General features: G+C 39.0%; 1 long non-coding RNA gene across 1 annotated transcript; it reads left to right on the forward strand.

The window, feature by feature from the left end:
- Positions 1-3,975: 3,975 nt before the first annotated feature.
- LOC142365711 (uncharacterized) lies at positions 3,976-23,833 on the forward strand. Its single transcript, XR_012766590.1, has 5 exons — positions 3,976-4,211; positions 5,985-6,108; positions 19,601-19,709; positions 21,399-21,456; positions 23,722-23,833. It is a non-coding gene; the product is annotated as an uncharacterized LOC142365711 (long non-coding RNA).
- Positions 23,834-24,099: the final 266 nt, after the last annotated feature.

The following is a 24,099-nucleotide window of genomic DNA, read 5'->3' on the forward strand; positions in this document are numbered from 1 at the left end:
GCTGTAGAATGTCTCTCTTGACCTAAAAGGTCCTAGAGAATCAGCTTATTGAAATGGTATTTTGTACTACCATTTGGCCATATGTAGCTTGGCCAGAGAAAGGAATAGGGAAGAATTTTTTTGTAACACCTTCTTAAGAACTGAAGAATCTGAAAAGAAAGAGCAGAAGAACCAGGCCAAATGAAAATCCTTTTAATGCTCTTTAGAGTCTTGCTGGTAGATCCTGCAATGCACAGGAATATAGTCCATGACTGACAGTTCTCACCAGCAACACAAGTTCTCATTGCAGAAAGCTGGATGCTTCCAACACAGGGAATGGGGACCACTTGTCACCTGAGATATGTTAGCTGCTGATCTCAGCTCAGCACCAGGTGTGAGGAATTCTACATTCTTCCTGAGGTTATAAAAGCACATTCATCAAGTGAGTAGGGATTTGCACACGGACATGTAGGAATTATATTCGTAATGCAGTGCCATTTTGATAGTAAGGTATCCTAAGCAGAGTAATTCATCTTGAGAAGTTTTCAACATCACTTATCAAAACTTTGCAGAATCCTCACACAACAATAGGTTCAGTGTGCTCAAATATACACAGTTGCTTTAACCAGAAGAATGTAAACATCTTTTCAGACATTGCAAATCCTGCCCAATTATTTTCACTGAGACTGCACCAGGGTTTCACTGTCAGGGGTTTTCAAGAGTTCTGAATATCATTTAGTTTGATTTCCAGTCTAGCACAGGACAAAAAATATTACAAGCTATGTATCAAAAGATTAGCTGTTTTGCTGCTCAAAGCACTAATTGAAAAATCTACATTGTACCAAAAGTCCAGATAAGTTGTATCTCAGTCAACAGATATGGGATTTTTTTGTTCTGCAGGAATATTTAGAAATAATTAAGAAGACTTTTATTTGGTGATTGCCCTGAAGGAAAATAAACTTATCTAATTTCATACAATAACTCACGCAATTTTGCTGCTTTCCTCACAGACAAGGAGTGTAATAGAATAATCTGAACGATAGGAGTCATTCTCATTAATTTTTGAGGCTTTGATTGTACACCTCTAGTTTGTTGACAAAACCAACAGATGTCAGTGGAGCAGTTGTGTGCAGATACATAGAATCAGAGAATGGTAAAGGTTGGAAGGGACCTTAAATATCATCTAGTTCCAACCTCCCTGCCATGGGCAGGAATATCTTCCACTAGATCAGGCTGCTCAGAGCTCCATCCAACCTGACCTTGAACACTTCCAGGGAGGGGGCAGCCACAACTTCTCTGGGCAACCTGTTCCAGTGTTTCACCATCCTCATGGTGAAGAATTTCTTCCTAATATCTAATCTAAATCTGCCCTTTTTTAGTTTAAAGCCATTCCGCCTTGTCCTATCACTACACACACTTGTGAAAAGTCCCTCTCCATTCTTCCTGTAGGCACCCTTCAGGTACTGGAAGGCTGCTATAAGGTCACCCCGGAGCCTTCTCTTCTCCAGGCTGAACAGGACCAACTCTCTTAGCCTATCCTGGTAGGAGAGGTACTCCAGCCCTCTGCTCATCTTCGTGGCCCTCCTCTGGACCCACTCTAACAAGTACATAGCTCACCTTTCTATTTTTGGTGTAGAGTCAGTAAGATCTATGATGTAGAAGTCAACCACCTTGATTGTTGCCATATTTGTCATGTTTGGAGTAGAACAAACACATGACTAAGCAAAGGTTTGGTGTTCAGGTCTGCTCTTCTATCAAATCATCTTCTGTGATGCTAAAAGGCATACATAAGGCACTCATACATAAAGCAATATAAAGCTTTGCTGGATTTTATACACAGACACCCTCACACACAAAAATATACACATAGATATATATGTATGTACACCGAGTAATCAATACAGAGTTTAAAGAGACACAACACATCCTTATTTTATTCTACCTTGGCCTGGTGTCACTTTGTTTATTCTTTGGTTTCTTGGTGAATGCCAAGTTTGGATTAAATCTCTTTCCTTCCCCTGCAGTCCTCACTTATTTGAGAAGGTGGCCAACAGAAATTCTGGTTTTGTTATTTATGTTTCCAGCTCAGAAGCTGTCCAAGTAAAAATAAAGTGTCTTGGCATGGGACACGAAAACATTACATTCACAGAAATGGTCAGTGCCACTCTTTCCCTCATTCCCACCAGGGGTCAATGAAATTCAAATAAATATCATGACTCATTCCTTGCTCAAAATTTCTTCTTTCAGTAAATCATAGACTGATTTACTGAGTGATGTAGTAACTAAATCTTGGAAAATAGTGAAATACGTATGCAGGTGCACAATGGGAGCCAAGTTTAACCAAAGCTGATTTACTAACATCTTACAATTTAATGGCTTAAAACTTTTTTCCACAGAAGTGTGTGTTCTTATGTCAATATGTGTTTTTGACACTAGAAGGACTGTAGCCACTAAATTTTTATACATCCTCTGTGTACACTTTTCACTTTAAAATCAGGATTTATGAGCTGAAAATGAATTGCCTTCTTCATCTGTACCTTATTTTTTATTTTAATTCAATCCCTACAACACCATCATGGCTTCCTCAGCTTCATCTAGGCTTCATGAGTTTCATTCTCATGGACACACTCAAATGCATGGGAATAGAAGGAAGATGTGTTTTATGTTTCTATGAGTACATAGCATTTCACTGGATAAGGAAAGTTGCAAAGATGAAGGGGTGAATACACTTTACGTCACTCTTTTCATACATCAAATGGCTGCTGAAGAATGTATCATTGGTATATTTTGGTTTTTTGAACATGGAGACAGAAAAAATTTTTTGAAAGCTGAATTCAAAGTAGTATTTGTGCCTGTGTGCTTAATAATCTACCACAAATATCAGATCCCTTGCTTCCAAGGCAGGGGTGGAAAGTGGTGGGGGACATGTGTCTTCCAGGTTGCATCTGTGTTAGGGATCTTCCTGCACCCAACTACATTACTGTCTTGGTTCATATGACAAGTGTGCTTTTAAGGAGAATCTCCAGATCATCTTCACTTCATGTGCTTTGGTTTGTATCACAGAGCAGTCTCCAGTGCATGAGCAGGAGGCCTTTTAGATAAAATTAAGCTGAATCACTACCTGGTACATTCCAGGTGTAGACAGGAATGCAGTACATGCAGCAGATTTGAGCTAATCCAAACCATAAACCCCTGAAGTGTGCATAGTGTGAAGGTCAGCTCCTCAGCACCTGCTCTTTCACTTTACAGATCCATTATTTGTGAATATAGACATAGACCAGCAGCCCAAAATGTAGCTCTGTGGTAGACTCGATGTGCTTTGAACCTGAATGGAGGAGGAAGATTCTGATGTTCAACAACTTCTGTCATTTAGAAACTTTCAAATGGCACCAGAGCCTGAGTGTTTTACTGTATTGGGTTTGTGTGGCAAGGTTTTCGTAACGATGGGCCTACAGGGGTGGCTTCTGTGAGAAGCTACTAGAAACTTCCCCCTTGTCTATTAAAGCCAGCCAGCTCCAAGATGGACCCACTGCGGGCTGAGACTGAGGCGATCAGCAATGGTGGTAGTGATATGGTAGTAGTGATATCAGGCAGAAAGGCTTAGGTCTTAATGACACCACTTAGGTCTGACTGCTTTGTACAGACAATGTATGCCTTATTAACGACTATGCCCTTGAAGAGGAGCTAACAGACTGATAAAAGGGGAACATCCTGCCCAGAAGACACTGAAAGATGGATGATTGCTGAAGAAGCATGAAGTTAACAAACAGCTAGGGTAACTAGGAATAAGGTAAAGGTGGAAGGGGGAGATTACAACCACTAACTCAAGTCAGAAACAGAAAGATTGCATGCCCCCCAGCTTGCAAGCATGCATAGTTAAATAAAGAGTGAATATACCTTTAAGGTGAGTGTATAACATGATGAACCAGTCAGAATATAACAAGCTATTTTAGGACTATTTAGTCCTTGTGACTCGGCTAAGTGGGGTGCTATAGCTTTGTGGAATGATCACCAAGCACCTCTATCTGCGCACACATGTAATAAAGACGACACCTCTGCTCTGTGTGTGTATTGGTGTATCGCACACTGGGTAAGCGATCCCACTTTTGGGAAAACAGTAGTGCCTCTGTGATAACAGATTTAAGAAGGGGAAAAAAGTTGCTGCACAACAGCGGCTACAGCCGAAGAGAGGAGTGAGAATGTGTGGGAGAAACTGCCCTGCAGCCACCAAGGTCAGTGAAGAGGGAAGGGGAGGAGGTGCTCCAGGTGCTGGAGCAGAGATTCCCCTGCAGCACATGGTGAAGTCCATGTGAGGCAGGCTGTCCCCCTGAAACCCATTCCCCATGTCCCTGTGCCTCTGAGGGGGAAGGAGGTAAAGAACTCGGGAGTGAAGTTGAGCCTGGGAAGAAGGGAGGGGTGAGGGGAAGGTGTTTTAAGATTTAGTTTTTATTTTCTCATTACCCTACTCTGGTTTTGATTGGTAATAAATTAAATTAACTTCCCCAAGCCAAGTGTTTTGCCCTTGATGATAACTGCTTAATGCGCTCCCCCTGTCCTTAACTCGACCCACAAGCCTTTCGTTATACTTTCTCTCCCCTGTCCAGTTGAGGAGGGGGAGTGATAAAGTGGCTTTGGTGGGCACCTGGCATCCAGTGAGGATCAACCTGCCTCAGTTACACACACAGCAAACCTGATTTCCCGACATGAGACACCTCTGTAAGTAGACCCCTGCTCTACTGATTCACTCTGAATCGGGCATAAATCAATTTCAGAAACTTAGATATCTTTTTGCAAAATGCAGCTGAAACCAATAAATTTCAAATGAAATTTAATTTTGCAGAAAATGTTACAGCTGGTCCTTCAAGGCTTCTGAGAGAATGGAAGATTTAGAGCTCAGGTCTCTGAGAATTTGAATACAGGAATTTTTCTATTTACAGATGTGACTTTAATAGCTAAGGAAAGTTTCCTTTCCCTAACAAGTATTTAAGTCTTGATCTTTTTCACTTCATTGAGAAGTGGATTTAAGAAAAATTGGGACATGGACACGATGATTGCTTTTTGGTTTATAACAACTTTATAAACTTAAATGAAATCAAACATGAAATCAGTCGATAATATGGCTGGAAAAGCTGAAAAACCTGGAAGAAAAAATAAACAAAGATTAGTTCAGATGAAATCCTCTGTTGACATTACCTGGTGTTCTTCTCAAATGGCTCTTAAGATTGAAAGAAATAGAGGAACGGACATAGAAACACTGAAAATTTGCATTGTGGACTGTCAGGGCTCTAAGGATTTTTAGTGGGTTTTAGTTGTCCTGACTGGCCTGACCTGGGACTCCTACTCAGGCCCTCTCTGCTAATAATGCAGGAGCTCCACTTCAGCTGAGGCCCAGGCACCCAGTCTTGCCTAGGCTTTACTGTAGGTAGTTGGTCTGCTGGCTCTGACTCCTGGGTGGCCTTTGCACCTGTGTTGCCTCCAGTCCTCTGTCCTGAACTGTACCCAGCCATTGCCTTGCTCTGTCTGAACTTATGGATCTGCCTGCTGACACCACCCCAGGGTCCTGTGTGGGGTCCCTCCTGGCTTGGTCTCTTTGTGGAACCCTGTTCTCACTGCTCCCTTCTAGCTGACAATGCTAAAATCCGTTTTCAGCCTCTCCATTTCCTTGAAACGCATCTCCCAAAACTCACCTGTGTTCCTTACTGTCACACTGAAAGCTGAATGGTGAGATAAGGTCTAGATAGAGGATATGATGGGCACCTGTAATTTGCAATGGAGTCCGTCAAAATTGCAGTGTGGAAAATAAAGAGTACATATATCCTTGAGTCATTGAAAATCATGGCTCTGTGATAACACGCTGGAGTTCTGAGGTATGCGGCGAAACCTGCATTAACAAAGCAGTAGGGAACTGTCGACTTAACAAGCTTATCCCTCAAGGGAAGGGAAGGGAAGTGGATGTTTAACAATACATCCTATTTCCTTGTGCTCTGTATTTCTGCTTTATGAAGAGTGAAGTCTTGGCCTTGATCGTACCTCTGAACCCCTGAAGTTCGGCAAAGACCAGCTGTTCAAACAAAGCAGAAATGATGTCAACTACTGGCACACAGAAGAAAATACAGTAAGGAATTCTGGGTATGTATGTACACTTTGAGATTTGACATTTTTATAAGGAAAGCAAATGCACAGGACATCCTAAAATCCTTCCTATTCAAAGAATCTTGGTAAGAAATGAAATACAGAGATGGAAATGTTTGACTGAGTTGTTACTTTAAAATGAGGTTACCATAACACTTGATTAATGCTGTTTGAGTCATACTGCAATTACAGTATGTATACAAACTGTTTTAAGATTTATTGTGCAGTAAAATATTCTCATTAGAGAGATATGTGGATATTCAGTGCCGTGTTAGTCTCCTTTTAGCTCCAGTCCAGCTATTCTGTACTTTCTTTGGAAAGTTGAAAATCCAAATACTTGCTTCTCACAGAGTTTAGGACAGTTGGATATTAATGGTCAATGTAACATCCTTTTTTGGTTTAAGGAAATCGCATTTTAATGCTCTTAAAATTAAAAAAGAAAGGAAAAATAATATTTGAAGTTCCTCATTTTTAGTACCTATTTCTGTTCAATTATGTTGCTTGTGAAGTAAGTTCTTTGTGTTCTTTTCTGAAATGTTTTAATGTATTTCACTGCAAACTGGCTATCAGAATTTTTTTACTTCAGAGATGATGGACATATTTTCCTCCATCTTTCTTGGGAATTAAAGGGAGATATTTTGTGTCCATATGGATTCTGGTTTGAACGCTTTAAACTTTACCACAGGTCTAAGGCCAAATTCACATCACTTGCTAAACAAATTAATTGGAATCAATTGTTTGTAGTAATATTGGTTTCTCCATGACTCATGTTTTATAGGAGTATGCAGGTTTCTATGTCTTTTGAAGCAGAGCTAGTTGGACAATTTATAAACATTATGCATTATGGTGAATGTCGTGCCACCTTCTTGACCCCACACTTCCTACGACAAGCCTTCTCATCTTCAGGGAAGCTGGATGAACTGCAATCCTCGTGGAGCAATTTGTAATGGAGGATTGAAATCACCGTTTCCTATAAAGCAATCACTCAAATTAAAGCCCAGGGGGTGTGCAGTTTGATATAAATTTTCATATTTTACCATCTGCTGAGAGCAGATAGCGTCAGCATCTAGTGAGCTGCACAAAACTATTTCATGACAAAGCTGACATTGTGAGTAAGTGGGTCCTTAGGTGAGTTAGTTTTGAAGTCCCCTAATAACTGTTGAAATAGTTTGTTATTGGGGAAAAAAAAAGTAAATAGTTAACGAGAAAAGAAGGCATATTACATCTGGTCAGACTATATGACAAAAAAACTGTTAGAGCTGGTTTAACAAAAACAACAAACACCCCCACCCCCAACCTCCCCCCGCTGAAATTTCTAAAGGAAAATATTAGGCTTTAGGAGCACATTGTTGCCGTGGTCACCCGTGAGAAAAAAGGATTGTGTAAGCATGTGTTCGTTTAATCTGCCTGCACCAACTTGCTGATTTTAACTAAATTTGTTAGATGAGTGGTGTTCACAAAGACAGTTCAAATTCTAAAAGTTTCTTGAAAACAACAAGACGGGTAGAGAACCATATAAGGTGAAATATGCTATGGACCATGGATAGTGGAGTGCTCACCTGTCTTCTAAATATGGGAAAAATTTTGACTGGAGTTCACACATTCACCAAACTTGCATTAATGGGGAAATTAGGTTTTACTTTCTTTTCTTTTCTGTATTTACTTGGTGGTAGCTTCCAGGCTTTGCTTTAGCTACAAGTAGATAAAATTTCTAAAGAAAATGCCTAACTGCACACAACACTGTCCTAAGTTTGATCAAGAAAGGAAATGCTTCCCCGAATTTTTTTAGATCTGTGACAGCATACGTTTTCCATGAAGACGCCTCCCTCCTCTTTCCCAGCTTTTGTCTTATACTCTGTCTATTAGAGTAGAAAAAGAGGTTTGTGAAGAGGGGTAATTTGGTGAAGTGCAGGAGTCAGGAAAGTTTAACTGAGAGGCATTGAGTGGAAGAAGAAAAAGGCACAAGGCTAATCTCCATCTTTTCAAAGAAAATAATTTCTCCAAGTTCACTCCCATCCCTTGTTCTCTCAGACTTTGGAACCACATATGCAGCTTTCTCCAAGACCTTTCTCCAAGGCCTTCAAGGTTAATGTAAACCAAATGTTGTGCTATATCTCTGTGACAGACGGTGCCTGCTGCTGTCAACAACAGTGAGTAGTTTGTGCTGGCTTGATATCAGGGCCTTTTTGTGAAATATTAACCTCTTCTGACCTGACTGCCACCGGTAAGCAGGCATCCACTTGAAATCAGAGCAGAAGGTGAGAAGTGTGTGTTGGAGCTGGCTGCAATATCCTCCCCACCACTTTGTCCATTTTTGCAACTGAAATGAACACATAACTAAAACAGAAAATCACAGTGTGTATTCTTGGAACAAGTATTTCAGTCTCTTGAATAACAGTCAGACAAGATGTGTTTTTTATTCTCTGTATTATCTTTACTCAAGTGTTGCAGACAACTGTGAAGTGGTTGTAAAAACAAGAAGTCCCTAACCAGTGAGAAGAAGGATGACAGTGTGTAGACTGGTGTGCTCATTTGCTGCCAGGAGCACTTTCCTCTGACTTTGTTTATGTACTCCCTTTGGTTTTGTCTGCAGAGTTAATATACATAAAGTTCTTCCTGGAAATAACAATACATTGTAAAGCTTTTGTAGTTATAGTATTTTTTTTCTTTTTTTTTTTTTTTTCTTGGCAATGGGTTTAGGGACTTTTCTGCTTTGAAATGCTTAATAAAACACTTTTCTTTAAATGATATAAATCTAAATCCTCAAGTCAATTATTTTTTTCTAAGTAAAAGGTATCACGAAATTAAGTGCATGACTTAAGAGAAAAAAATCTTTCCTCTGTGTGCCTTTTTCCGTGCCACACACACCACACTCCCCCATTTACCACAAAAGCTTTCATTTTACTATCTGTACAGGTCATCTTTAAACTTTTTTTCCAAGCTGTGCTTAGATTTGCATGAGAAAGTATTCATATAGTAATGTCAAGAGAAATCAGCACTGTCCTAGTTAGTTATTTTTATCATAGTACTAGCAGTACTTTTGCACAAATAATCCATAAAATTTGTTTGTACATAAAATGTGCTACCTTTCCACCTTGCTCTCTCCAACCCTATTTTAAAATTAGCTTTAATATGAACTTCCAAATATGGCTAATTTTTAGAAAACAAAAAGCTTATGGAATACTCAGTTAAATATTTCTAGTAGCCAAAGCATTATATTTGAGAAAGAAATCAACAGTCATGTAGACAAAAGTCAAAGCTGAGTTATCTAATAAAACAGCTGTATTTGGATAGGTTTTTAATAAAGAAAGATACTTCTGTTTAGGTCTGGAAAGATAAAAGGAAGGGGAGTCATTGTCCTGATTGAGGAAGAATTTAAATCCTGAAGACTTTAAATGTATCGAGGAAGTTCTGTCTTTTGCCTTTATCTGTCTAATAGCTGTACAAGAATCTAATCACCTGCTTTATTAAGAAAGAGGACATCTAACAAGGCAGTTGGCATTTGCTTTCCTGTATCTGGTCTAGAACTTACGTTGCTTGAAAGCTGAGAACTGAACAATACCTTAAGTGGTCTTAACTAGTGTAGAAAACTCAAAAATTAGAGTAAAAATCAGCGAAAGCAAACTATTGTTGTGAAGTGATACTTATTACTTTGATACAAGCAACAATGACGACAATTATGAGAAAGTAAAAATATAAACATTCGCTTAATTTCATGCTTTTGGAAGGTAAACTATTCAGAAATGCTAGAGAGTACTGGGATAGATATTTAGATCTGGTGTTTAGTATGTAAAAACAAGACTGCACACTACACAGCAGTGTTCTACATGTCTTTTCAGTATGTTTGGGAAAGTGGATTTGTACTTCAATACTGAAACACTTCAATAACTGAACTTCTTAAATCATAAGAATTTGATTCTTAAATCAAAAGTATTTGAAATACTTTTTAAAAGGAAGAGAACTTACTTTTGCACCCTTTGAAGTTTAAACCAAAATCAAACAGTGGATTCTCAATTAAGATTTGTGAATTTTAGACAACTTTCTGCCTTCAGTCAAGATCATCCATTTGATGCCTATAAACATTTTGAATAGAGCTTCTTGTATCTCACAATGTTGTTCAATAGAACTGTGGTAATGCTAGGCCAGGAGAAGTAATTGAAAATGACTGGATATTCTGCAGACTTTGTGACAAATATCAGAAGTTACTTGCCATACCTAAGTCTTTTAATACCAAAAAGGCACCAAGGATTTTTAGTGCTGACACTGGTTTCCAAAGCTCAGGAATAAGCTGCACTACGAAGTGGTCTTCACAATAGTCACTGCCACAAACCAGGGCTCTGGGAATTTTCTCACACCAGTACAGTTCTCAGTGGCCTTGCCTGGTAATGACCAGTGCTAGAGTATGATATGAGACTCATGTGTTAGCATTTTCAGAAGAATTTCCCAGCCTGCCTTGCTGGTATTTACCATGGTGCTGTGGAGTGGGGCATTGAGGAGGAGGGGACAGGGGAAAGAGCATTCTACAATTTCCTTTCAGCACATTTACAGCTATTTTTTCAAGCTCAGCATGTGTGTTTTGGAGGCAGGAGAAGGCCAGGGCACTTGGATTGTTGTCTTAAATGAAATTCCAATCAGTCTAAAGGCTGGCTCTCCAGACAGCCGTTAACATGCAGGTGTGCCTGACCAAAATGTGCAATGTAGTTAAACTAATGAAAGCCAGGCTATGAATGTGCAGCCTTAAAAAGTTTCTTAAGAAGAGAAGGACAAACCAAGATACCTATGCAAATACATTTTGATATACATAAATAAAAGCGAAGGAGAAATTAAAAGGCTTTTGGCCAAAGCAGTTTCAAATCTTAAATACCTACTGTAGGTAAATGAACTGTATCGGAAGACCCTATTTAGGCAGAAGAATCTGACACTCACAGAAACTTTGCCTGTAAAGTACCATGTTTGCCACTACCCATTCGTAACATCCCATGGGTAGAACATTAATTTAGAACTGATTTCATCTCCTGGCTTTGTTTGTTTGCTAGCCCTAAAGTTTAATTATTCTGGAGTAATGTTCATTTCTGAGAGCATAGTGAGGATTCTTGAATCTATTTAGCATTGCATAGTAAGTGGACCTGAGTGGCTGACATTGAGTACAAACTCAGTCTCAAAAAACCTATGGGCTTTCAAAAGAACGAAGAGATCCATTAAGAGTGCAGAAGTTTTTACATATTAGGCATATGTTTCCCAGCTTAGGACAACATTACTAATCCCAGAGCTGGAGCTCAACCCTGAGATATCCCGCAGCAATATGCAACACACTGCTGGCCCGCTGCTAAAGATAAGAACAGTTTTGCTGAGGTAATATGCATTACAGGACATCTTTCTCTTGTTTTTGTTTGCCATCTGGTTCCAAATTGTTGTATTTTCTCATTGCATGTGTTATTTCAAATATTTGCCGGAAGAATTCTAAATCTTAACTTATTGCCATTGTTTCTGTCAGCTGTCTGATTATAAGTCATAAACCAAGCAATTTAGTTCAGTTTCGGTATTAGATGGGATGTCATTAAACAGCACAAGACTTGCAGGAATTTGAGAAGAATTTCTTAAAAACTTAACATAAACAGTGCTGAGAGTAAGCACATTCCGCATGGTGATGAGACTAGGAACACTGCTTTTCGTCTAAGAGTGTGTGTGTAATGCCTACAACTGCAAGCGAAGAGATCCTGGCAAAAGTACAGTAAAATGAAGATCACCTCCATTTTCCAGTTAAAGAAACTGAGATAAATTCAGTGAACTGTACAATTTCATGCAAGAGATATGCAGCAGAGCCAAGAACAGAACCAGAAACTGAGTACCAGACAAATGCCTTAGTCACAAGCACATCCATAATCAGCACAGTCTGTTTTAAAGACCCCTTATATTTGTTTTTCTCCTTCCCATCAGTCTGCTTGTTGTCAAAAATGAACCAAAGAAGGAAGTGAATAGAAAAGGAAACACTTAGGTGGATTTGTTACAGTAAATTCAAATGTCTTTAGTCTGTAAGATATAAAACAGTGTAACTTGGTTTATTAGCGGAATTAAATGGTTACAACAGAATGAACTGATTTTAACCTACAGCGTAGCAAGTGGATATTTTGGTACACTCTTGCCAGTTCTCGTGTATTTTGGATGGAAAATGAGGTCAATAGAAGGTGTTCTTAAATAACATTTTGTTTTTAACTACACGTCAGCCAAATGACACAGTGGATTTTCTCCCCTACACTATGGTTGACTGGTCTTTTCCCACAATCAGGAAAAACGTTACTTTCCCATCAGACATTTAAGTAAGCATACATGAGGTTCATATTTACTTTATTAGCTACACAATTTTGGAACTAAAATGGCTATTTTCAGTCCATGTGATAGCTGATAGGAAAAGCTTCTGTTATGGTTTCTTTGTGTTTACTCCCCAGACAGAAGTAATGGAGGATATATTATCTACCCAAGACAAGTATTTTTCAAAGCCAACACTAAAACCTAGATTTATAATTAGCAAGTAGCAGCTGAACATACCATTCTAAAGTAGAATGTTTATAACCCTTTGATAATATTCAGTGAAACTTCAGCCAAATGGAAATTTTTTATTTGGTTCAAACACCGAACCCATAAACACTTTTTCCGGAACAACATCTGTAAGAGACTCTCTGACCTTTTCTTGGGATTCAAGTAATTTCCATTTAGACCCATACTCTGTGGCCAGACTGTGGCTTCAAACCATTGCACACGTCAAAGAGTGGAAGAGTCCATCATGGAGAAACTTCGCAATAACGTCTCCTGGAGGTGAAAGCCTGAGTCTCCTTTCGGTGCACCACCCTTAATCACTGACAGCTGTGCAGTGGGGATGTGCAGCCTCCTTTCTGGCACGTCAGATCCTCAGGCTGAGGGCAGTGTTGACCAGTGGTTGGAGCCACACGGCCAAGCTCACACTCTGGCTTTGTGACCTTGTAAATGTGTTTCCCTTCTGCTTTACTTTCCTTTTCTTCATGTAGTGCTTGCATTTTCAGCTTTCGTTGTGAGATTTATGGGATCATCCTGTGGACCTGTTCTAAATAACTGGTCTGGAGTTCTTCGTTATTTAAAAAAACAAACAGGAAATAATAGCCATCAATATTAGGATTCCCATCTTACAGATCACAAGGTAGAAACCAACAGCTTATATTTTCTTGGTTCACTGGTCTGCTTATCCACAGCTTTGAGGTACTGTTCTCCCTGTATGTGAGAACAGGGATTTGGATATATGCAGAGAAAAGACATAAAACTGTCACTATAATGCACTTCAGTTTTAATATTTGAACCATTTTTTTCCTTTTCTTCTCAAATTTGTAATGTAAAAGAATCAGACTGTATAACGGTTGGAAAAAGAGAAAAGTCTAGGGGAAAAATATAGTATAGTCACGATACAAGAAAGCATGTGGAATAGAAGAGAAGGAGGAGACTGAGCCGTTGTTCTGGTCTGTCCTGGAAATGAGACCTATTGCTGAAAGAAGGCATCAGCCACTTCTTTCTACCTAGTTGTGTCTAAGCAGGCACTATAATTAAATAGGCACAAGTTCAAATCTGCAAAGTAAACAAGTAGATCAAAAGTTCCCTTTCCTTACACAGCTACAACAAGCAAGAGAAAATAAAGAGCCCTAGGAAACAAAGGTAGGAGGTCATCTTCCAAAATCAAGATAAGGAATTCTGATGCAGAAGCAATGACTTCAGAAGCAGAATACTCAAAAGTTTGCTGGTGTTTGATATCCTGTGCATCTAGGAGCTGTTAATCTGAGATATTTCCCCACTGGGTTTTTCTTGAAGAACTGTATGGCCTCAGCTGCAAACAAACATTTCTCATTGTATTTAGTGTAATTTCCCATGAAGAACTTCTTGTTAGTCAGGGCAATTTTGGTTTCTTAATGTGTTTCTAGAAAATGCTGGTCAGCTGCTTTGAAAATTTTAATGTGTGCTAGATTACTGTTCCTCATCCATTTTTGCAAGACACAGTGGAAAAGTTGTTCATGCCTTTTATTTCCCCACAGTAAATCTAATGTCATCTCTAAATGGCGGTGGAGCACAGATCACTTGGCTCTCTGCTTCTCAAGTGTGTTGTTTTGTCTGTATCTTTGCACTCAAGTCTTCTGAGTCATTCCAACAGCACAAAGCCTTGTTGTCATTTTCTAAGTGTTTTCTTCTCATTGAAAATTGCCAGGTACTTCATGACAGGTGTTTACAAAACAAAGTATTCTTTCACATACTTTAAAAATATTTCTTGAAGGTGGAAGCAGTGGCTTGGTTTTCCAGATTGTGAGAGACTTAGATGATTAAATTTTGTTTACTTCGTTTTCTCATTGTACATCTCTTCCAGAAATGCAGAACAATTAGGGTGAAGGGAGTTCAGTCCTAAACTAAAATATATTTTCTTGTCACGAGCTGATATTAAAACAATTGTCAGTATTCAAAAAAGTGCCTGCATAGTCTTTCTTTCCTATTCAGCTCTCAATATGAATAAGAAAGACAGTGCACTGGCATCACAATTGGACTCAAGATTAATTACTGTTTCTCACCCAGCATGGATTTGGAGTGTGAAGCCAGTTAACTCATTTAATCTGCTTCTGTTCTACCTCCCAATACATATCTGTCTCATGTCTTTGAATCATAAGCTCCTTCAGACATAGGCAGTTTCTTACTAGGTGTCTGGAGCCTGGTAGAAAGTGCCCACATTCAAACTGGAGCTCTCCTACCTTTATAGTGGTTCAAATAATAATAATGCCAGCACAGTTTTTGTTTGCTCTTCAACAGGAGCACAATTGTGATTGATTGCATAATTATTTTGGCTATGTCCACAGACCTTTAGGAATTCATCTCCTATGCCTGAACTTAGACATTTACAGTCTCTCCCTAGACAGGCTCTTTCCATTCTTTGAATGGAAACTTTTTTTTTTGTTTGAGAGGATTTTGCAGAGAGGATTCTGTTTCTGCCGTTCAGACTTGAAGGCAATGGCACTTGAAAGCAAGATTTTTGTCATGACCCCTGCAGCTTCCTCTGTTTTCAGCTGCCCTTCCTAGTGTTGGTTGTTTGCTTCGTGAGGACCAGCCAAGAAAGTAGTGAAGAAGCATGTATTGGCCCTGTGGTTTAATCACGGGCTGTCAAATATCAGCTTGACCTCAGCTCCTTTCAAACTACTTTGCAAAATAGTGTTGGAAATTAGAAACACGGATAAAGGGTGGTGCTCTGTATTTGTCCTCTCCACTTCTATACCATTTGCTGGTACTAATCTTCCACCTGATGGTGATATTTAGATCTTTAGTGTGAACTCATGCGACTTTCATGACCCATGTAGAAGGGTTTGTTCATTCTGTGTAATGTATTCAGTCCTGCAAGGTGTGCATCTTGTTTTGTCAGTGGTCTTACACTGACATTTTTTGAGTTAACAAATTCTCAAAATCACCTAGAACGAATAACAGGAAATATTTAGGGCACTTCTCTGAGAAACAACAGCTCAGAAAGCTGAAGAGAGGTCTATAAATTAGTTAGGTAATTAATATGAGCAAAACAAGTTTGGTGCAGACTATGCTATCTTTTGTCTTAGTAGATGAGACACCCAGAAGTTTGTAGACTTTTCCTCAGTCTCTTGGGTTCAGAGTATTATGTCTGAATAGATTACATGATTATTGATGCAGAAAAACACTAATAATATGACCTAGGGAGATTTATGTTTGAGAGTCTTGCCTTTGCCTCTTGGTGGAGAATTGCGACAACTTGATGTAATACTACAGGCTTTGGGTCACTGAAGGATGCAGAAGAATCTTGTCCTTTACTGTTCTTATCTTTCTGCTACCTTCCAGTTCCAAGTGATCTTTTTTTGAACAGGATGCAAAATGGCATCAGATGGGAGGAGAGAGGAAGTGATCTCAAATATTTTATTTCAGTGGGAAAACAGTTTCCTACTGGTATCCAGGCAGGATGGAGATTTCTTGCAGGTGCCTTCATTGCATACATTAACAACAGGATACAAAAGCAGCAGTGAAATTTAGAGTCACACTCCATAATACTGAATAAATCAGGAAAGATATTGCTGGAAAAGTGATGTATTCTTATGTACACGTCATTATAGAGTGAGTTAAGATACTGGACTTCAAATCACTTTACAGCCTAGGGAGAACATAAACTTTCTCTTCTGGGTTAACAATCGTATGAAATGTAGCCTTTTTGTGCAGGGTTTTTCCCCCCTAAAAGATTTCTTCTTTGTTTCTTTTTCATAAATCCCAGAAGAGACTTTCAAATCCAAGTTAGTTTGAAGCCACTGAACTTTCGTAAGATTTGCTTTAGCAGCTTATTTGCACTGAACACAGAAGTCTGAGTCAAGAATGACTGCAGACTAGAACATACCATAGGTCTACGCCAGAAGCTTTGAACTCAGGTACAAGTGAATCATTTCCAAGTAATCTGGCCCACACAATGAAATCTTTCCTATCTGGATGAATTACACGATGCCTGGGTGGGCTTGTGAACGGTGAGAAAAAACCCAAAGATTAAAAAATCACTGCTCCACTTAAACCAGGGAGGCAACCCAATGAGGATATCTGAAACTCTAAGGACTGCTGTAAATGTTGCAGGTTTGGCCTGCCATGGGCTGATCAAAGTGTATGTGAAATGCTGCAGCATGTTTTGCTTTAGCAAACACCCTCATTAACTCCTATTTTGTAGTAATCATTTTGGTTTGTTCTTTCAGTGTCTGCATGGTAGATTGAAAAGAAAGAAAAAAGTATACTCTCTTACGGTTTTACTATGGAAGTGTGTTATTTGAATACCTGCTACCTTTAGGGGAAGGTTGGGGAGAGGTGGGGGAGAGGAACTGAAAACTTGTGGCTGCTTAAAATCTTCACATTTCTAGGATCTAGGGTAATTGCCACCTGACAAGAGGTGTGAAGAAGTTTCCCTGGACTCAGCTGTACAGGTGCCAACCCTTGCTGGGTGTGCGATGTTAGGCCTCAACTAGGAACCATGCTCAGCAGGGCAACCTCTTGCTTTAGAGCATCTTCAAACTGTTCTGTCATGCAACCTGGAACCTTCCATGTGCAAAGAACCATCTAAGAAGTGATTCAATCCATCAGGTGGATTTCTGGAATTATGGCTGCAGGAGGAAAAGCTTCTTTCTTTTGGAATAAAAAGCAAAGTGTCTTACTTAGTGCTGAAAGTGAATTGTTTTCATGTCTCGCTTTCCAAGTGTTTGCTGTGGTGAAAAGCAGCAAACTAGAAAACCAGAGCCAGACTAGCTTATTCCTAACACAGTGCAAGCTAACACGGGCAACTACCATTCCCTGCACCATACATATAAGTGCTCAGAAAGATCTATGTCTCATTCCGACAGCTGTTCCTTCCTGTGATAACTGCCTCCTCCTTCCCAAAAGAACCAGATGTGTTTTAGATCACCTTCCCACAGTGGAGACCAGTCTCTAAAGTTGGTCATCACTGAGAGAACAGGAACATACCGTGGAGAGTTCCCCTGAACCATCGTTTCCAAGGGAATAAGTTGAAGTCAATTTGTTTAATTTCTATGAACCGAGCATAAGATGAGCTCATGATGTCCTTGAGGAATCAGGCCTGTGGGCCCCAAGGCTCCTAGCCATAATGTTATCCTTCTCCATTTATTATTTTTGAGCTAAAATTTAATGTAATGGAATAGTTTTATCCAATATTAACAAAAAACAGTCCCTCATGTAACCCCATTAAACTCATTGGAGTTGCACCAAGCATGACTTTGGCCCATTATATGTTTTCTCTGAAGATGTGAATCATTTCTAACACAGCTTCACTGATTTAACATTTTGGACAACAGACTGATGCAAGCAATTCTACAAAACCTCAGAAGTCATCCTCAAAAATTCCCATAACCACTTCTTTCAAAACCACATAAATGTCTTGCAATTGTGCAGAATGAAACATCAGGCCACATAACTTATATATCAAATTCATAAACATCTGATTTTAAGGCATTGTTCAGCACTGAAGTTTCTGGCAGTAGCTTTCCTCTGAAGAAGAAGGCTGTTGTTCCTAGGTCTTACCATTGTGACTTTGAATGTGATCGGTCAGGTCCTCTGTCTAAGTCATCCTTCTGTATACTTTTGGTAATTAATGTGACCTATCTACACTGTGGGTAGGACCTTGTTTAGTCTGATTTCCCAGAAGCAACAGGCTGCAGTTAAAATGTAAAATGATGTGCCACTGTGTAAATTCCTTTTCCGGTGACAGAAATTGGCAATATTTTTGTTCTAATGCATCAGTCAGACTTTCTAAGTATAAACAGTCTTCCAGTTGTTTTCTTACAGTTGTGTCAAAATATTTGTATTCAGCTTCCACTTACAGTGACCTCATCATCAGGTTTTATTCCGATACATAAGGTGGCTGTGTTTATTGTAAGTACTTAATTATTACCTAAACTAAAATTACTTGTTTTCCATTTGGAAATTTGGAAATGAACCAGGACAGTAACACCTTGATTTGCAGAGGGAGTTGTGCTCAGGTTAGGCCTCTCAACACTGTTTCTGAGCTAAAGTTGGAATGACAACTAACTACCGAAATCTTCAGTACTTTCTTTTAGTAATGCTGAAGTGTATGCCTGTTTCATTATGATTCCCCTCAAATATAGAGGCAACATATTTAATACAAATGCATGTAGCATTCTCTACTTTTGTGTCTAATAACTGTAGTTTATCAAATTAACTGACAATTTGACCATATTGGTCAGTTTCGGTCTTTTTCATTGTAGAATGAATCCATCCAGATTCTTTCAAACCTTAGTTGTCAAATGCCTATAAAAGGCCTTCTGCAGCCAGGAATAACTTGTTTTGTGTATTTTTTGAACAGAACAAACATTTAAAGAATGGAAAGCTGAATTGGTTGCAGTACACAGAAAAAAAATTACCAGTGGCTGTAAATGTATTTAAATATCTAATTCATAAAAATATCTGTGCTCCAATTGTGATGAGTTTCTGGCTTCATCTATATAATGGTGATATGTAGCTTTTATCTGTTCTTTTTTACTGACCTATTTTGATTTCCAGCTGTCTATTGCCCGAGATTATTCCTTGTATTAAGAATGAACATCTAGATGAAAGCAGTTTCTAAATAATTCTAAGTACAAAAAATAGCATATTAACAAAATGATAACTTAACATAAGATACTCATTAGAACTTAAACTCATCAACAAATAAGTTAGAGAAGATTTTTAGACTGAGCTCTCTAATGTTGAATGTCTTTGGCAGAAGGAAATCTTTTATCATAGGTATTAGTGATGCACATGATAAATGAATATGAAAAATACAACTTTTGTTTATTTGTTTTAGGACAATATTTAATAGAAACACACTGGGAAACAAAGTTTTAAATCAAAAAACATCTCCATAGCAAAGTTATTTGAAAAATGACATAAATTATTTGGGAAAACCACCAGACTAATTCGATTTTTTTCATAGAAAGAAGAACTACTTATCCGTGGAACTGACTGAAGATTCACCACCCTTGGCTGCTTGAAAAGTTTATCCCTTCTTCTTGATACGGCAATGAACATTATAGCAAATGGCTGTAGGTACAACAAAGTATATTTTGTTGTGATAAAGAAAAAAAATAACAGGGGATCTTGATTTTCAGACAAAGTTACTATTTGTAGGAAAAAAAGAATAAAAAACGTAGTAGCCCTATGTCTCCATTCCTCTTTTACTTTGAAGATTCAGTGAATAAAATATGCTTTTAAATCGTATCATGTTTTCCCTACAGCACTACAATTCTGTTGTATAAATGGAGTTTTTGCACAGATCTAGATGATTTTTGTCCTTATGAGGCATTTTGTATGAGTAGAAAGTCTAATATGTTTCTTCTTGTTTCCAGAGGGAAACATGATTTTGTACCTGCAATTAAATCTGAACTGTCTGGTTCATTAAATCACAGTTTAGTTATGCAAGGATCACTTCCTTTTTGAAGGAAAGTTCTCAATTTAGAAAAAAAGTGATTCAATGTATGGCCCAGAAACTTCTCTCTAAAGGGGAAATCTGTTTTTTTTCTTAATATTCATGTATTTGAAACTCTTCTTTTATACTTGTCTTTGTTCCTGTAATGAAAGAGGAATTCATTCAGCCTTCCTTATTCAGTCTTACAGTATCCGTGGTGAGTCATGGTTAAAAATATTAAAAAGTATATTTATGTGAAAAGGATAGTATTGGGAGTGTTTGAGATAATCACCATGAATTTAGGATGAATTACACTAAATAAAATGTATCCCAGATCCCATTCAGAACTGAAGTAATTTAGTTAAAACAGGATGAATGGGTAAGGAACTGTGATGCACTTCTGCAAAAAAGTGGGTGAGAAATACTACCTTTATCTCATACACTAAATAAAAGATAATATACATTCTCAGGTGAAATTTGCCCTGTACAGTCTCTTTGGTACTAAAAGTAATTTTAATTTAAATTTTACAATTTGTTTACCTGCCATATGTCTTTGTATGACCACATCACAGTATAATCAGCATAAACTTTATAACTTTATTTTTATGCTCCAAAAGTACCATTAAGGATGGTTTGGGGTTTGGGTGATTTTTTTTCCAGAATGCTGCCTCTCACCTACACCAAAAAACACACAGATTTGGAAGCAGCAATATTAATCTGAGCTTGTATATTTAGGCTACCCAATATGGTACTCTATTTTTCTTTAAACCATTCCCTGAGGCGTCTCTTAGCATCCACTATATGATGACATACATATGGAACGATGTGGATTTATCTACATACCTTTTCCTAGTCTCATAAAATTCTGTTTGTTTTATTGTATTTTAGCAAAAATGTCTCTCACTCTGTTCCTTGGAAGAACACTGTTAACAAACCATAATAATTTGGACACTGAGATGTCAGCCTCAAGACCTATGGCACCAGTCTTTATATTGTGCATAAAAGCTAATATAAACGTTTTTTTTTAAGCAGTTCATTTTTACCAGCTGTCACTCTGCCCTCATTCACCATAAATAACACAGCACAGGACACATTCAGAAATATAATTGTATAGAAAGGGTAAAACCAGTATTTAGTAAGTTTTAGCCTGCCTGTCTTTAAAATTCAAGTGCTACTGTTTAGATGTATGAGATGATGATAATGATGATGATCATTATTATTCCAAATAGATTGCAAGTCAAAGATTAAGAATTTGGTAACTACTAAATGCAAGATAAATTAAATTACCTGTTTCATCTTTCCTTCCTTTTCCTTTTTCACCTTCCAGACTCCTCTCCCCAGAGATTCCTTTTCTCAGTATCCTCCTTGAAGCAAAATAAAATTAGGTATGTTCTTGGCCCCTCCATTTTTTACTCATTCTTTTGCTAAACTGGTTAGGAACTGGCAAGGAAGCATCTGTAGCAGAGGACATTCCCGCTCGTGCTCTCAGTTTGTTCATCTCTGACATTACAGTGTTTCACACAGCTGGGGGATAATTCCAAGAGATTCAGCAAAAGAGAGTGTAGTAAATGTATCAAACAAATTAGCAAGCTTTTATTAATTTGCCTGAGAACAGGTATTTCCTAGGTTTAAAATGTATCAACACTTGCGACAGACTTTTATGGGAACAAGAGCAAGCATGGTTTTGACCTGTTGGTGGTGTCACGACCAGTACCAAGAGCTTCCCCCAAAAGGTGAAATTAGTGGAGCATCTGCATAATTTGAGAATTAGAGGTGGTGAAAAGACTCTTTTATTAAGAAATACTGGACCACAGGGAAACATTGCACCCATTTTTAAAAAGGGTATAAAGAAGGACCCTGGACAATACAAACCTGTCAGCCTCAACTCCTCCTGGGAAGATCATGGAACGGACCTTCCTAGAAGATGTGCTAAGGCACACGCAGAACAGGGAAGTGATTCAAGACAGCCAGTAAGGCTTCACCAAGGCCAGGTCCTGCCTGACCAACCTAGTAGCCTGCTGTGATGGAGTGACTACATTAGTGGACAAGGGAAGAGCTACAGATGTCGTCTATCCGAAATTCTGTAAGGCCTTTTCATGGTCCCCCACGACACCCTTCTCTGTAAACTGGAGAGGTATAGCTTTGATGGCTGGGCTGTTCAGTGGATGAGGAATTGTGTGGATGGTCACGTCCAGAGGGTAGTGGTTGATGGCTCAATGTCCAGATGGAGATCAGTGACAAGTCGTGTCCCTCAGAGGTCTGTACTGGGACAGGTGCTGTTTCATATTTTCATCAATGACATAGACAATGAGATCGAGTGCACCCTCAGAAAGTTAGCAGATGACACCAAGCTGAGTGGTGCAGTTGACACACCCAAGGGGACAGGATGCCATCCAGAGAGGTCTGGGCAAGCTCGAGAAATGGGCCTGTGTGAACCTCATGAGGTTCAACAAGGCCAAGGGCAGGGTCCTGCACATGGGCTGGGGCAGCCTCCGATACTGGTACAGGCTGGGGGATGAAAGGAATGAGAGCAGCCCTGCTGAGAAGGACTTGGAGTGCTGGTGGATGAAAAGCTGGATATGAGCCAGTAATGTGCACTCGCAGCCCAGAAGGCCAACCGTATCCTGGGCTGCATTAAAAGCAGCATGGCCAGAAGGTCGAGGGAGGTGATTCTGACCCTCTCTGCTCTGCTCTCGTGAGACCGCACCTGGAGTCCTGCATCCATCTCTGGAGCCCTCAGCACAGGAAAGACATGGACATGTTGGAGTGGGTCCAGAGGAAGGTCACAAAAAAGGTCAGAGGGCTGGAACAGCTCTGCTGTGAGGAAAGGGTGAGAGAGTTGGGGCTGTTCAGCCTGGAGAAGAGAAGGGTCCAGGGAGACCTTATTGTTGCTTTCAGTACTTAAAGGGGGCCAATAGGAAAGATGAGGACAGACTTTTTTGTAGGCCCTGTAGTGACAGGACGAGGGGTAATGGTTTTAAAACAAAAGAGAATAGATTTAAACTGGATATAAGGAAATTTTTTTTTACAGTGAGGGAGTGGTGAAACACTGGAAGGGGTTGCCCAGAGAGGTAGTAGATATCCCATCCCTGGAAACATTGAAGGTCAAGTTGGACGAGGCTCTGAGCAACCTAAGCTAGCTGAAGATGTACTGCAGGGGAGTTGTACTAGATGACATTTAAAGTTCCCTTCCAAGCCAAACTATTCTATGGTTCTGTGATTGTGCTCAAAAGTAATGTCTGCATACATTAATTTCTTTTTATTTTTGACCCAGTATAACTATAATTGCAAAGCTAATTCTATTCAGTTTTAGCTAAAGGAAGATCAGGATTATTTAAATATTTGTAATGAAGTCGGTCAGTTAAAAGCCTGTGGTTTTAGTTGGTGTTTATTCGTCGTAACTTATTAATTATGCATAAGGTTTTCCCACTCTCACTATAAGCACACATAGAAACATTACTCTATAGAGGTGTGTATTTGCGAGAATATGAGGTATTGCAATTTTCTCAGTGTAATTTATTGAATTAAAGTTATAAGCAAATAGACAATTTTTAGCAAATACACTATTTTTAGCAGTTAGGCAGAACAGAACTGCTTCCCCATTCTTTCCTGTTTTGCTGTAACGATTGTATATATTACCTCTTTTTCAGGTTTTCAGGTCTGCAGCACGTCCTTTGTGGTCTATAGCTTCACATATCCCCCTTCCAGCTGCATCCTTTATTTAGCAAAGGTTTCTATCTGATGCCTGCATTTCTGTGGTGTGAGACAAATAGCGGCCTAGCCTCTGGATGCCTGGGTGAGCTTAATGCCAAGGTGTGTTACAGTCAATTCAGGTGCCATCTTTAGGCTCTTCAGACCTCTTTGAGGAATCATCAGTGAGATGAGCCCGCATAGACAAGGAAATTGCACTTGTCATAGAGGTATTTGTTACACCAGCAGGGTGGGGAGAAGTGTGGGATACACACTTGCTCTTTTCATCCTCTTACATTAGTAGAATGGAGCATACTGAGGAGACCACAGTCCTTGCT

Source organism: Opisthocomus hoazin, chromosome 1 (genome assembly GCF_030867145.1).
Source record: "Opisthocomus hoazin isolate bOpiHoa1 chromosome 1, bOpiHoa1.hap1, whole genome shotgun sequence".
Lineage (NCBI taxonomy): Eukaryota > Metazoa > Chordata > Aves > Opisthocomiformes > Opisthocomidae > Opisthocomus > Opisthocomus hoazin.